Below are 15,402 nucleotides of genomic sequence, written 5' to 3'. Positions count from 1 at the left end.
ACTATCACTGTACAAATCCAAAGAAAAATCGCCCACTTTCTCACTGTCCACTGTCAAGCTGATTTTCGACGATATTCTTGCTTTCCAGCAACCGAAAATGGTCAAGAAGGTTAGTATATCTTCCGTAGTCTTGTTTGAATCAAGTTATTGTTCATATTATTGAGATTTGAGTGAGATTTTGCTGTTTGAAACTTTAGGGTTTCGATTTTGAACAATGCTTAATATGTTTTGATTCTTGGCTGTTTTCGTTGAATTTGTTGAGAGGTTTTGTGTTATACCCTATGTAGATTCGATTTGTGTTGAAATTGGAGGCCAAAATGACCGATTTTTGGTCAAAAAATGCATCCGAAGCATTTGATAGTCCGACAGTTTCCCACTGTCATGACGAACACTCCTACTGTGACAGTGGGTTAGGGGGGTTAAGCGGCTTGTTTAAAACATTAGGGATCTGGTCATCATAGTTTAGTCCATTGTAGGCGTTTCTAAAATTTGCCATGTGACAGTGGGCTGCTGGTGAATAGTGTGGGTTGGGGTGAAAATTAACTTTTTTGAAACTGTAGGGGCGGTAATAGATTCAAAAATTACTGAGGGGGCAAGGGATAAATATTGGACTTGTTTGTAATATAAATTTTCTCAGGGGGTAAATTGATATTTTTCACATCTAGGGTTTCTCGACGTGTAGTTTTCAAATTTTATATCCGTTTTTTCTGTTTTAAGTTTTTTCAATATATAGTTTTCGAATTTGAGATTAAGTTTTTTGATTTTTATACCTTTCGGACATATTTTACGATGTAATGACCTAATTTCACTCAATATTTCAGTTTTTTCATTTATAGGATATATCGACTCGTACTTTTGAATTTCAGTTTTGTTTTTTCGAATTTTGCCGTTTTATGATATATTGATTCGTATTTTCCAGATTTCTGAATGATTTTTTCGATTAATGATATTCTTATGTATTTTAACTGATAGAATTCGAATTTCAATTTCGTTTTTTCAATTATTCACATTTTAGGGTATATCAACGTATAAAATTCGAATTTCATTTTCGTTTTTTCAAATTTGATTGTTTTAGAATATACCGACTCGTATTTTCCAGATTTTGGAACGATTTTTTGATTGTTGACATTCTAGGGTATTTCAACGTTTAGAATTCGAATTTCAGTTTCATTTTTTTCAATTTCACTGTTTTAGGATATATCGACTCGTATTTTCCAAAATTTCGATTGATTTTTTGATTGTTAACATTCTATGGTATTTCAACGTATAAAATTTGAATTTTATTTCTGTTTTTTTGAATTTCACTTTTTTAGGATATATCGACTCGTACTTTCCAGATTTTGAAACGATTTTTCGATTGTTGCCATTCTAGGGTATAACTGAAATTTCAATTCTAAAAGTTGAAATACCCTAGAATGACAACAATCAAAAAATTCTTCGAAAATCTAGAAAATACGAGTCGATATATCGTAAAATGGTAAAATTCAAAAAAATGAAACTGAAATTCGAATTCTAAAAGTTGAAATATCTTAGAATGACAATAATCGAAGAATTCTTCAGAAATTTGGAAAATACGAATCGATATATCGTAAAACGGTGAAATTCGAAAAAATGAAACTGAAATTCGAATTCTAAAAGTTGAAATACCCTAGAATGGTAACAATCGAAAAAATCTTTGAAAATCTGGAAAATACGAGTCGATATATCGTAAAATAGTGAAATTCGAAAAAACGGAACTGAAATTTGAATTCTAAAAGTTGAAATACCCTAGAACGATAACAATAAAAAATTCTTCGAAAATCTTAAAAATATGAGTCAATATATCGTAAAATGGTAAAATTCGAAAAAATGAAACTGAAATTCGAATCTAAAAGTTGAAATACCTTAGAATGACAACAATCAAAAAATTCTTCGAAAATCTGAAAATACGAGTCGATATATCATAAAACGGTAAAATACGAAAAAACGGAACTGAAATTCGAATTCTAAAAGTTGAAATACCCTAGAATGGCAACAATCGAAAAATTCATCAAAAATCTGAAAAATACGAGTCGATATATCGTAAAACAGTGAAATTCGAAAAAACAAAACTGAAATTCGAATTCTAAAAGTTGAAATACCCAAGAATGACAACAATCGAAAATTTTTTTAGAAATTTAAAAAATATGAGTCTATATATCGTAAAACGGTAAAATTAGAAAAAACCTAAAATTTCATTTATAATGCTCCTACAATATTTACTATCAAAATGCCCCCCAATTTTAATAACATTTCATTTGACCCCTTAATTATCTATTCCTAAAATTTTATTGAGAAATTTATAATGCTCTTATAATGTTTAATATCAAAATGCCCCCCTAATTTTAATAAAATTTTATTTAACCGCTCATAATGAGTGAGGGGGGTTTATATAAATGAGGGGAAGGGTAATTTTGGTATTTTAGAAAAAGTCATGGGCATTTTTGCTTAGAAATAGTGAATTTGGGCATTTTTGCTTGAAAATAGTAACTTTGGGCATTTTTGCTTAGTGAGAGGGTATTTTGGTCATTTTTTATAATTTCCCTTATTTTTATCATTTATTTAAATAGTATACCAATCTGACCTGAGTGATTTTTTCATTGAATTAATGTTTGATCCGAATCCGAAAAGATTACACTTTGTAGGAGAACCCATTATATATACAAAGTAGAATTGAACATACAGATAATTACAGCATCGAAAAGAGCTTCGCACCCTTCACAGAGTTTATAGGCAAAATCATACACGGCTATTCACAAATGAAGCCAAAGCTCCAGAGTTAGGGGCAAAAAAAAAAAATCCATGGAAGGAACAAGAGGTTAGCTAGTTTCTGTCTGAAGATATTTCAGTAACATCCTTGTTACATCATCAACTGACTATAGAAATAAAGGAAATCTAACGATGCTGTCTTGTGCGGAAGAACTCATAGTCAGGATGTTTATTTACACAAGTTTGATTTCCTTTATCGACGACAGCTTTTGACATATGACATGCTGTCTCTCAAGTGTCCTCAGCCGCAACTTCAGAATCCTGGAAGGGTTTAAGCCGGAGCTTTCTGCTGTCTGGTTCATAGCAGGGTGCTTCCGCTGGAACCAGCATTCACTTTGCTTATGCGAACATGCAGTTTATGATCAATGAATAAGAAGAACACAATGTAAGCACGACGCTCTCAGTTACCAAAGATTTATGTGGCCTTTGTTGCTTTTGTGAGAATTCAATTCTCCTGTGTCTTAAAAACTTTTAGAAATGATAATGCCATGGGGTATAATGATACTAAAATTCTTAACTTTCTCTCTCAACATGGTACCATCGTTTATAGGTCTTGTCTTAGTACCTTTTGAAAAACAAATGTGCATAACACAAACATAGATACATCCTAAGCACTATCCATGCTTTTTTTTATCTCTGCCTCATGTCTTGAATAGTATTCCCCCACTAGCAACCAAAGTCCTTATGAATGTTTATATAGTAAACTCCCTTATTATAATTGCAACACTGTCGATTTAGTATGTTTTAAATTATTTGATGGTTTTGAGATTGGAAAAACATTGGCCAAGTGATGTTGAAAATTTGGAATTTTGACCTAATAATAAGTTGTGCATGAAGGATGCATGTCTATTCATAAGTGTTTCATGTGGATGATATAGATATTCTTCAATGGATTCTGATCATATTTTATTCTCATCCCATATTTAAACTTTAACTGTTTAGCATAGAAGATTTTGGGCCATCGGAAGAGGATTTCCGATGACCAAGAAGAAGTTTCTGGCATCGAACTCTATGGTCAGAATAGAGGTAAATAAGGGTTTAATGTTTTCTCATGCTTTGATGAACGTGTAACAAATTTTTGATGCTAGAGATTGCATGTTGATTAAGAAATATGTGAAAGCCAAATTATGGATAAAATTATTAGTTATAATACTATTAGTAAGGATTAAAACTGAAATTATGACCATGAAATATCATATTAAGAATATCATTTGTTATTGTGTTGAATGAGGAAAATATCACATAGCATTGCACTTTGGTTCATTTGGTTAAGAATTGTAACATTCCCTCGAGAAGTATTGCCTTCGAAGAAAAGCGTCATTAACCATGCCTATTAGAGCATGCATTAACTTAAGACTTCAATCATACACATACAACATAATATAACATTCCAAAAATATGAGTATCCCTTGTTGGTATTCAATATCAATGATTCCTTGCCCTCTTGAGATGATAAATTTTAGCATATCACTACAAGAATTACAACCTATTCTAATGCAGAAAATATCAATTATACATGTCCATTTCACTTCACAAATTGTTAAACAAAAAAAAAAAAAGTAATGTTTATAATCTTTAATTCTTTTTTAAATCATGACTTTGTTGTTCTTATTTGTACCATTGCTAAGGTTGGATTCCAAATACAACCGGCATTCTACATGTTTGGTCAGGTAGATAAAATGCCCTTTTAGGAGACGTTTGGCTAAAGGATTATAAAAATTACTCTCTTAATTTATCTTTTATTAGTCATTTTATTTTGTTTGGTTTATAAATAAAAAAAAGTTACAGTAATCTTATATTACTAATGATAATATGATAAATAATATAAGAGATAATTTGATTACCACCTCCACCTTAGATATTAAAAGAGGTCATCTTAATTTTAATATAATTATATCCTTATTTATTAATTTTTTAAAGGGTAAAAATAATTTTATTTTTAATTAATATAACAAATAATATAAGAATATTTTAAAATAATTAAACATAAGGGTATTTAAGTAAAATAATATATTAGAATTCTTTTATTACTTTTAATCAAATACAATAATTATTTATATCTGTCCATTTTTATTAAATTTTATCAAATATATTAATAATTTATATCTAATAATCTTCAAAATAATTTTGTTTTTTTAGTAATAAAACATTCCCCAGACCTAAAGCCCCCTTAAAGTATGGTGATGATAAAGATACATATATTAGAATATACATCATTATTGTTCAGTCTTCAATTTTAAAATAATTTCAGTAGTTTTATTAGAAGAAAACTGGAAGAAATACAACGAACGCAACAGGTGAAGCTGGTCAAGTGCTCTACCAAACATAACTGAAATACGATAGTCATTTCTAATGATCAAGTCATGCCTTCGAATTGAAGGGATGCCTTCTGAGTCCATCTGGGCACAACAGATCGAGCTTAAACTTCTGAAACTTAAAATTATATGATTCTAGAGACATGGACGTTGTAGTATTTTCACAGAGGCTGAAAACGCTATCAGCAGGAGATGAAGGTTTTTTGCCGGATGAAGTTAAGGAAGTGCTTCGGAAGATTCAAACTGATTTTGAACATATGACTTCTTTCATAAGGGAACATCGACACAACCTTATTGGCAATTTCATAAAAAACAGATGAATTAAATCCACAAATCTGGGATATCAAAAAGCAACTGATCATAATGGAAGTAGAGTACTCATAACATCCAAAGATTTTAATGTTGGTACAAACTGGGACGCCTGTCATCTTGATATAGGGCGACTATCTGAAGAAGACAGTCAGGAGATGTTACTTGATAGGGTTTTTATCAAAGAGGGCAGTCAGCTTGAGATCGAGGCTGTCAATAATTCACTGAGAAATTTTTGTCGAGGGTGGCCTTTAGACATCTTATGCATTTCAGGTTTGTTGTCAGAGATGGATATTCAAGATCTTTTCTCGAAGCTGTATCTTCACTGTGTTGAAGCAAAAAAAATACACTTGCCATCGCTCTGCTGGATTACATCTTACTGTTTCCCGAATCTACCTTTGAACTTGAAACCCTGTTTTCTTTATTTTGCTGTCTTTCCTGAAGGCTTTGAGATATTCACATGGCACTTGTATCAGCTTTGGATTGCTGAAGGTTTCATTCATCATAACAGTGAGGCAACAGCTGAGGAGTACTTGAAAGAGCTGATAGCCACGGGCTTTGTTCAAGTAGAAAAGAGAACATCTGGAGGTAGAATTAAAACATACAACATTAATGGTTATACCCGGGATATTCTATTTAGCATCATGGTTGAGAAGGTGCAGTTTATCCATGTTCAACTTAAAATTGAAGATGAGCCGCCACTCAAAAGATTTAAACAGCTCTCTATTCATTTTGATGCCAGCATATTTGTACCTTCAAAGTACTCTGCCCCATATCTCTCTTCACTGTTCTGCCTTGGCTCGAAAAGCAACAATCTGGCCCAGATAATCACGTTTCTGAAAACTTCAAACTCAGGCTATTAGATTTGGGAGCTCTGGTTCTCCAACAATATCCCACTGGAATAGGAACTTTGTTTCTTCTGAGGTACTTAAAGTTGAATATTCCTTCCCTCGCCAGAATTCTTTCAGAATTATGCAACAATCTTCCCAGACTGTACACTCTGGACATGCCAAATGGCTCCACAGACGATACAACAGATGATATTTGGAAGATGCACAAACTGAGGCGTCTGAATTTTAAGCTCATCAAATTGCCTGCACATCCTGGGAAATATTGTAACTCTCTGGAAAATCTCAACTTCTTATCAACCTTACACCCCAGTAGTTGTACTCAAGGTATACTGAGCAGACTGCCTAATCTTCCAAGTCTTCGAGTACATTTAAACTTGAGTTCATATCAATCTACGCTGTCCGAAAGCCTCTGTAAACCACTCAATCTTGAATCATTGAAGCTGGTGAATAAAAGTGAGAACTCAATGATCTCAGCAATTAAGCTGAGTATCAGTTTCCTCCACAACTGACCCAACTGAGCATGTCAAATACTGAACTGAAGGCTGATCCCGTGCCAACACTGGAGAAGCTACAACATCTTATAATCCTCAAACAGAATCACAATTCTTATATTGGTAGAAAGTTGGCTTCCACTTCCGGTGGTTTCTTAAAGCTCAGGGTTTTGCATCTGAAATCAATGCTGTGGCTAGAAAAGTGGACAATGGAAACAGGAGCCATGCCAAACCTCGAATGTTTAGTTATCAATTCTTGTGCTTACTTGAGAAAGCTTCCTGAAGATCTATGGCACATTAAGACTTTCAACAAATTGGAATTATGGCGGCCACTGTCCGAGCTAAAGCAAAGACTGAAGGATTTTGAGGATGTGGAGCAATACGACTTTCAGATTTACCCCTCTGGAATTTGATTCATATGAGTTTATTTGGTATTACTTCAAAGCTCTCAGTCAGTTTTTCTTTTTTTTGTATTATTTCATAATCACTTCAGCCTTCACTATATTTAACTTTATTGAAAGCACATCACATAAGATAATTAAAATAGCAATATAAAAAGTTGAAAGCACATCACATAAGATAATTAAAATAGCAAATTGTACACAAATAACATCAAAGAGTAAAGCGGCAGCTACACCAACTTATCAAATGAAAGCCTCTATGCTCGTGTTAAAACCCCAACCTATAGTGCTTCAACATACAACCAACCTTACAAACAAAAACATAGAATTAAAAAGAGAAGAAAATCATACTCTTAACTCCAAACACAGCAACGTTAAAAAGCCATCCGAACCTTAAAATTCGACTGATCATGCCAACACTAACTTTAACATCTCAACATAGACTGATCACTACACAATGCACAAGCATAATAAGTAAATCAAAATAATATTTCCCCAGAAATGTACTAAACTATTCAACAATGAATAGGCAATCTTAGCTATGCCAGACAAAACTCACCTGCTGTGGTTGTTGGTATGCCCCTGGCTGCTGGTACTTTCCATATCCAGGATAAACCCCATAATACATGTTCAGGTCTTGGGGTGGAGGTGCATATCCATATGCCTCATATCCTTGTGCATATCCATACTGAGCTTGATCAGGCTGATCCTAAGTCAATGTATCGATTAGCACTACTAATTTTCAAACATAGGGGAACAACATGCACTAAAGAAACAAGTGATGAAAGGCATGATTATAGATATGAAACCTGTTTGTAAGAAGGACTACCTCCACATGAAAGTTGAATGTATTGCCCTCCTAATTGGGTTCCATTCAACATTGACAAGGCTTGCTCCTCACAAGCTCTTAAAAACATCATATGAAACACCAAAATCAAGATGACAATATTGAAAAAGGGAAATAAATCAAAATTACAAATGGTTCACTATTTACCTGTTAGCAAACTATACAAAACCACAATGTTTTCCTGCTGGAATTTTCACATGAACTAACTCACCATATTGACCAAAACCTGATTTCAAAATGTCATCTGAAACACTAGGATCCAAGCCACCAACAAATATCTGAATTCAAGAAGTTGACAAGTCAGTCTGAGTATAAACAAAAAAATTAGTATCAACATGAAGACAACTACGCACTGTCGTATTATTTGGATCATTCTCGCACTGGTTTCCTCGAGTATTCTGATAGGTAGCTGCAAATGACAAATACATGTCAGGAAAATAAAAAGATCAAAGTTCATATGGATTTCTGTCCCACAGGCCTGCACACCTAGGCATAACACTGGTCTGTCACATTGAAAACAATCAAACATGGAAATTTTTAAATGGTATTTTGTCGAGAAAACTCGAGGACAATTACATTCCCACACCAACGACCAAATTGACAACGCCATAATGTTTTTATAAAAAGCATAAAAACAAAACCTGATTGATGTAGCAAAAGTCAATTACAAATAGAAAATAACGTAAGTAAGGAGAATGAAAAAGCATGGGTAAACAATCCAAACAATTTACAAAAGTGAGGGGATTATTACACACTATGCACTTCAATAATTAGGATTAAGGCTTCCACATACAATTTATATAATGTGTTACACAAGTTGTACATCATAAGGCCCATAAACAAAGTAAACACTTTCAAAAAGAAATAAGATCAAAAGAACGTGGTAGAGGCATATTAAACAACTAGAATTTAGCTGCTTCAACAAGCACAAGGCTTTAAAATAATAAAATCAAATAAAAAACTGAAATAACTTACAGAAACACAAGATTCAGATGAACAGTGATTTAATACTTTAACTGAACCTAAATTTGTAGATATAAAACAAACAACTATATATAAGCTAAGGAAATAAATATGCAGCCCGTGTGGTTCGCTGGGGCTGAAATGTTCTCAGAAGCAACCAAAGTAGCAAAGGAGAATAAAAGAATAAACAGGAAGCACAATTAAACAGGAAATGATACAAAAACTTTCTATGACAGAATATACAGCAACATAAATTAACATGCAAGCAGCACTATCCACGGCTGCTCCGTGAGTCTTCCAGCTAGTTTCATGTCAACTATCAAAGCCCAAAAATAAACTCAGGTTCTTTCAATAACATAAAGCATATTTTACAAATGGACTAAAAATGAAAAGAAAATGTAACAGCAAAGGAAATTGATCCGCAAGAAATAAACAACAGTTTTTCGGTATAAATTAATTAAACTAAGAAAAAGAAAAATATTGACTTTGGAAAAGGAACATAATTGGTAAGAGGAACTGGAAAAAGTAACTACAAATGTAGCACAAAATGCCATGAGAAATTGAAGAAGCTTATGACGTAAACAAAATAACTTACCTAAAATGAGGCTGATACAGACCTGGAAAAATGGCTAAGATTTCCAGCTAACTGAAGGTTCCGGCAAAGCTCAACAGCTCCTCCAGCCAGTTTCCAGATTCAGCCTCTTCCTGCAGTCTCAAGTTCAAGGTTCTCTCCAGCATCAACTCAACTAATTAATCTCACAAGCATTCGTCCACAACCAAGCAAAGGAAGAACAAATTGATTTATTCTCCATTTTCATTCATATGTAACATAAAATTGTAATTTTGACAGCTTTCTATTTGAATAAAAATCAAGCAAGTTTTCTATTCCATTTCCATATCCATGGTGAAATAATGTTCCAGCAATATTGCTCCAATCCACAAAATCAAATTCAACAACAAATTCATCAACAAATCCAGTAAGAATTCCACAAAACAACAACCAGAACAATAACAGAAATCAAAATAAAGCTAAGGAATGCTGAGTTCCGAGAGTCAGCCCTCTCCAATCCTATTCTGCTACTCAAAACTTCATCCAACATATTCTGTCCTCATCCAAGCTTTTTTTCCCATTTTATGTGCTGCCTGCTAACTATCAATGGACCCCACCACTGTAAAATTCTGGAAAAGAAGCTTCCATTAATTCAGCTGCCTGGGTGCTTTGTCCAGACTGCCCTCCTCCATTTGGTCTTCTTTTTTGTTCTCAGCTGGGCCAATACTCATACTCCCTGGGCTGCCTTCTGTATTGTTTCCTTTGGGCCTGCGGTGCTAAACTCTTGTAATTAGGTTCCCAACAGAGGCCACGCATTAAAGTGGAATCATTTCATCCGAAATCAGTTCCAGGCCGCCCATAATGGAGCCTCTTGGCGTCCTGCTTTATGTCCTTACAGTATTATAAAATCTCACTGCATTTTCTTTTTGCAACTTTTGAGTTCATTTAATGTCCTCATCCTCACTTTGGCTTCGAATCCCCCTTCTCCATATTCTTGAATCTCTGTTTGATACCTAAAAGCCTACATGAACTTTTCTCTCCACAACTTTGGAGCAAATGTCACATCCTTACCTTGGTTTCGTACACATGTCCTCCCCGCACTTTTATTTGTACTTACAAGTCCTACATGCTTCCTTATCTTAGCTTGTTGTCCACTTTCTCGACATACTTAATACTTGCGTCCTTACATAATTCAGATAAAAAATTGAATTTCGCCCTTAATAAACCCTAAACTTTTAATACATGTTTTACCCTCCTCTTCAACTTTAAGAACCTAAGGCAAATACATTTGGCTACTCTTTGAAAAGTACGTAAATTCATCAAATCCATGCAACAAACTTGCTTTCGTCAAAGTATAGATCTAAATGCTACTGTTTATTTTATAAAAAAAAATACATTAGATTAAGTTGAATCTATGTTTCGTGTTCAAATATCTAAAAAAAGAAATTGTGAAAATTTAGAAAATTTTCATGTGGTAGGCTAACCGACCAGTGTACCACTTAGTGTGAAATTTTTAGGTCAGTTAACCTAGGACCTGACCCATCACTTATTTGGTGTATATTTGGTAGGACGGCCAGCTTAGGACCTACCACTTACATAAGTGGTACGATGAGCTGCATCGAAAACCAACCGAGCTACCTGGTCAACCTTATGAAAATTTTATACCAATGAAGTCCTATATTTGTTTACAATGTTTGAGTTAAATTAACATCTTCATCCCTATTTTGGTTTTGTATCCCCCTGTATCCTTATTCCTTAATCTCTATTTTATACCAATGAAGGTCTTATACTTCGAGTCTTGAAAGTCTATTTGAACTCTTCTCTCTACAACCTTAGAGCTAATGTCACATCCTCATCTTGGCTTTGTATTCTTCTTACCAATCATGTAAGACCTTCCCTGTCTATCGATTGAGCTCATATGGTCTCCTTATCTTGGCTTGCTTATCCTCCTCCTCATATTTGATATTCACGTCCTTATATTATTAGAAAATCTTAATAGACTATTTTTCATTTGATACCCATTGAGTTTATTCGACGTCCTCATCCTCAGTTTGGATTCATGTTGCCCTTGTCCTCATACCTGTATCTGTATTTGTTACTAGTGAAGGTTTCATATTTCTAGCCTTAAAAGTGTCCTCATCTTTGCTATATATTTGTACTTACGATTCATGTAAGATTTTCCCTTACCATCCTTAAAGTTGGATTGTCATCAACCTTCTCCACATACATGATATTTGCATCCTTAAGGTCTCATAGTTAAAGAGTCCTAAAAGCTCAAATAAACTCTTCTCTCTACAACCTTAGAGCTAATGTCACATCATCATCTTTGCTTCATATGCATGTCCCCTTCACACTTGTATTCCTCTTACCAGTCGTTCAAGACTTTCCCTTTCCATCATTAGAGCTCATATGGCCTCCTCATCTCGGCTTGCTCATCCTCCTCCTTATCCTTGATAGTCACGTCATTATATTATTATAAAATTTTGATAACTTGTTTTTTTTTTAATAACCATTGAGTTAATTCAACGTCCTACTCCTAAGTTTGGAACCCTTGTCCTCATACTTGAATCTTTGTCTGATACCAGTGAAGGTTTCACACTTTGAGTCCTAAAAGCCTTTACGAACTCTTTTCTTCACAACCTTAGAGCTAATGTCGCATCCTCATTTTGGCTTTGTATGCGAGAATTCTCCTCACACATGTATTTCTACTTATGAGTCAGATAAGATTTTCCCTTTCCATCCTTAAACTTGGCTTGCCATGAACCTTCTCCACATACCTGATGTACACGTCCTTAAAGGTCTTATACTTCAAGTCTTAAAAGCCCAAATGCACTCTTCCTTCCACAACCCTATAGCTAATGTCGAATCCACATCATGGCTTCGTATACGTGTCCTCTTCACACTTGTATACTTCTTACTAGTCGTGCAAGACTTTCCCTTTCCATCATTAGAATTCATATGACCTCTTTATCTTGGCTTGCTTATCCTCCTCCTTATACTTGATATTCACATCCTTATAATATTATAAAATTTTAATAGGTTGTTTTCCTTCTGATAACACCATTGAGTTAATTCAACGTCCTCATCCTCAATTTGGATTCGTGTTGCTCTTGTCCTCATATTTGATTCCCTGTTTGATACTAGTGAAGGTTTCATAATTCGAGTCCTAAAAGCCTCCATAAACTCTTTTCTCCATAACCTTATAACTAATATCGCATCCTCGCTTCGTATGCGTATGTTCCTCTCACATTTGTATTTCTACTTACAAGTCATGTAAGAATTTCCCTTTCCATCCTTAAATTTGGCTTGTTATCAGCCTTCGCATACCTGATGTTTGCATCTTTAAAGTTTTCATACTTTAGGCCTAAAAGCCTAAATGAACTCTTCTTAACACAACCTAAGAGCTAATATCGCATCCTTATCTTTGCTTCGAATGTGTATCCTCACATTTGTATTTTTCTTACCAGTCGTGCAAGATTTTCCCTTCCTATCATTAAAACTATCATGGGCTCCTACTTCTCCTTATACTTGATATTATCATCCTTACATTATTATAAAATCTTAATCGGCTATTTTTCTTTCAATAACCATTGAGTTAATTCAAAGTTCTCATCCTTAGTTTGGATTCGTGTCACTTTAGTCGTTATACTCGAACCTCTATTTGATACAAATGAACGTTTCATACTTTGAGTCCTAAAAGCGTCCATGAACTCTTCTTTATACAACCTTAGAGCTAATATCACATCTTCATCTTGGCTTCCTATGTGTGTCCTCACTTTTGTAATTCCTACATTCTAGCCGTGCAAGATTTTTGTTTTCTATTATCCTTAGAGCAAATGTGGCCTCCTCATACTTGATGCTCGCGTCCTTAAAGGTCTCATACTTCAAATCCTAAAAACCTAAATGAACTCTCTGCAAACCTTAGAGCTAATGTCGCATCCTCCTCTCGGCTTCGTATGAGTATTCGCCTCACACTTGTATTCTTCTTATCAGTCTTGCAAAACTTTCCCTTTCCATAATTAAAGCTCATATAAACTCCTCATCTAAGTTTGCTTGTCCTCCTGCTTATACTTCATATTCACGTCCTTGCATTATTATAAAATCTTAAAAGGCAATTTTTCTTTCGATAACCATTTTGTTAATTCGACGCCCCTATCCTTAGTTTGGCTTTGTGTTGCCCTTGTCCTCATACATGAATTTTTGTTTGATACCAGTGAAGGTTCCATACTTCAAGTCCTAAAAGCCTCTATGAAATATTTTCTCCACAACCTTAAAGCTAATGTCACATTTACAGCTTGGCTCCGTATGTGTGTGTTCTCCTCACAATTGTATTTCTACTTACGAGTCATGCAAGATTTTGAAACAACAATCGAATATCTATTTGGAATAGCCTCAAGAGTTGCTTAGAGTTCTTAAAGTTGAAAACAAGGGTAAAACTAGTATTAAGTTGGATTTTTGGCTAAAAATGTATAATTAAAGAAATTATGGTAAAATTCTATCAATGTTTAAAAAATAGATAAACTAATTTTTCAAGACAATAGTAAAACTAGTATTAACTTAGATTTTTGACTAGAATTGTATAATGAAAAAAATTATAATGAAATTTTATCGAAGTTTAAAAAATAGTTAAACTATTTTTTTTCCCTTTCCCCTTTCCCTTTCCCTTTCTATACCTAGAGCAAATATGGTTGGCACCTCATCTCGACTTGTTGTCTTCCTACTACTCATACTTGATGCTTATACTTGAATCTCTGTTTGATACTAATAAAGGTTTCATTTTTGGTGTCTAAAAAGCCTAAATGAATTTTTCTCTCTACAATCCTTGAGCTAATGTCGCATCCAAAATTTGGCTTCGTATGAGTGCCCTCCTCACACTTGTATTCTACTTATCAATCGAGCAAGATTTTCCCTTTTCCATCCTTAGAGCTAATGTAGTCTCCTCATCTTGGCTATTACCCTTCTCATATTTGGCATTCGAGTAAATTATTATAAAATCTTAATAGGTTATTTTCTGTTTACAATCTTTGAGTTAATTCAACGTACTAATTCTCATTTTAATTTCATATCCTCTTGGTTCTCATGCTAGAATCTTAGTTCAACATCCTCATCCATATTTTGGATTCGTATGCCCCCTTGTCTCTTAAATCCCTATTTGATACTAGTGAAAGTCTCATGCTTAGAGTCTTGAAAGTCTAAATGAAAACCTTTCAGCATCCTTAGAACTAATGTCACTTCCGCATCTTGGTTTGTATGCATGTCCTCCTCACACTTGTATTCTTCTTGCCAATTGTGGAAGATTCTCCCTTTCCATCATTATAGCTAATATGGTTTCGTATGCATGTCCTCCTCACACTTGTATTCTTCTTACCAGTTGTGGAAGATTCTTCCCTTCCATCATTATAGCTAATATGACCTCCTCACCTTGGTTTGCTATCCTTCTTCTTCTTATAGTTTATATTCACATCCTTACGTTATTCCAACGTCCTCATCCTCAGTTTGGATTCGTGTCGCCTTTGTCTTTATACTTGAATCTCTATTTGATACCAGTGAAGGTTTACTTCGAGTCCTAAAAGCCTCCACGAACTCTTCTCTCTACCTTAAAGTTAATGTCCCATCCTCGTCTTGGCTATATGTGTGTGTCCTCCTCACAATTGTATTTCTACTTACCAATCATGTAAGATTTTTCCTTTGCCATCCTTAAAGTTGGCTTGTTATCAACCTTCTCCACATGCTTGATGTCCGCATAAAAATAAATGTTCTTCCTTATAAATATACCATAAACCGAATAAATATATCATAAACCTAGTTGTGTGAACCTTACATAGTTCGAAATAAAAATAGTTATTCTCCAATGGTGTGAACCTAAATAACAAACTTTGATGTTGAAG

General features: G+C 34.2%; 1 protein-coding gene across 2 annotated transcripts in view; it reads right to left on the bottom strand.

Annotated features, from left to right (window-relative positions):
• Positions 1 to 7,297: 7,297 nt before the first annotated feature.
• The window catches only part of LOC123202716, a 52,241-nt gene continuing 44,136 nt past the window's right edge, over positions 7,298 to 15,402 (bottom strand). The window contains exons 7-12 of one of the 2 annotated variants that reach the window (XR_006499044.1): positions 9,560 to 9,676; positions 8,355 to 8,410; positions 8,149 to 8,279; positions 7,964 to 8,060; positions 7,714 to 7,863; positions 7,298 to 7,604 (exon numbers count right to left, since the gene is read on the bottom strand). The gene's annotated coding sequence lies outside the window, so the exon portion shown is untranslated. The remainder of the gene's footprint in view (positions 7,605 to 7,713; positions 7,864 to 7,963; positions 8,061 to 8,148; positions 8,280 to 8,354; positions 8,411 to 9,559; positions 9,677 to 15,402) is intronic. The other variant, XR_006499045.1, reaches the window with a different exon arrangement.

This window comes from Mangifera indica, chromosome 19 (assembly GCF_011075055.1).
Source record: "Mangifera indica cultivar Alphonso chromosome 19, CATAS_Mindica_2.1, whole genome shotgun sequence".
Lineage (NCBI taxonomy): Eukaryota > Viridiplantae > Streptophyta > Magnoliopsida > Sapindales > Anacardiaceae > Mangifera > Mangifera indica.
The sequence above is the reverse complement of the archived record's forward strand: the minus strand, read 5'-3'. Positions and strand labels throughout refer to the sequence as shown.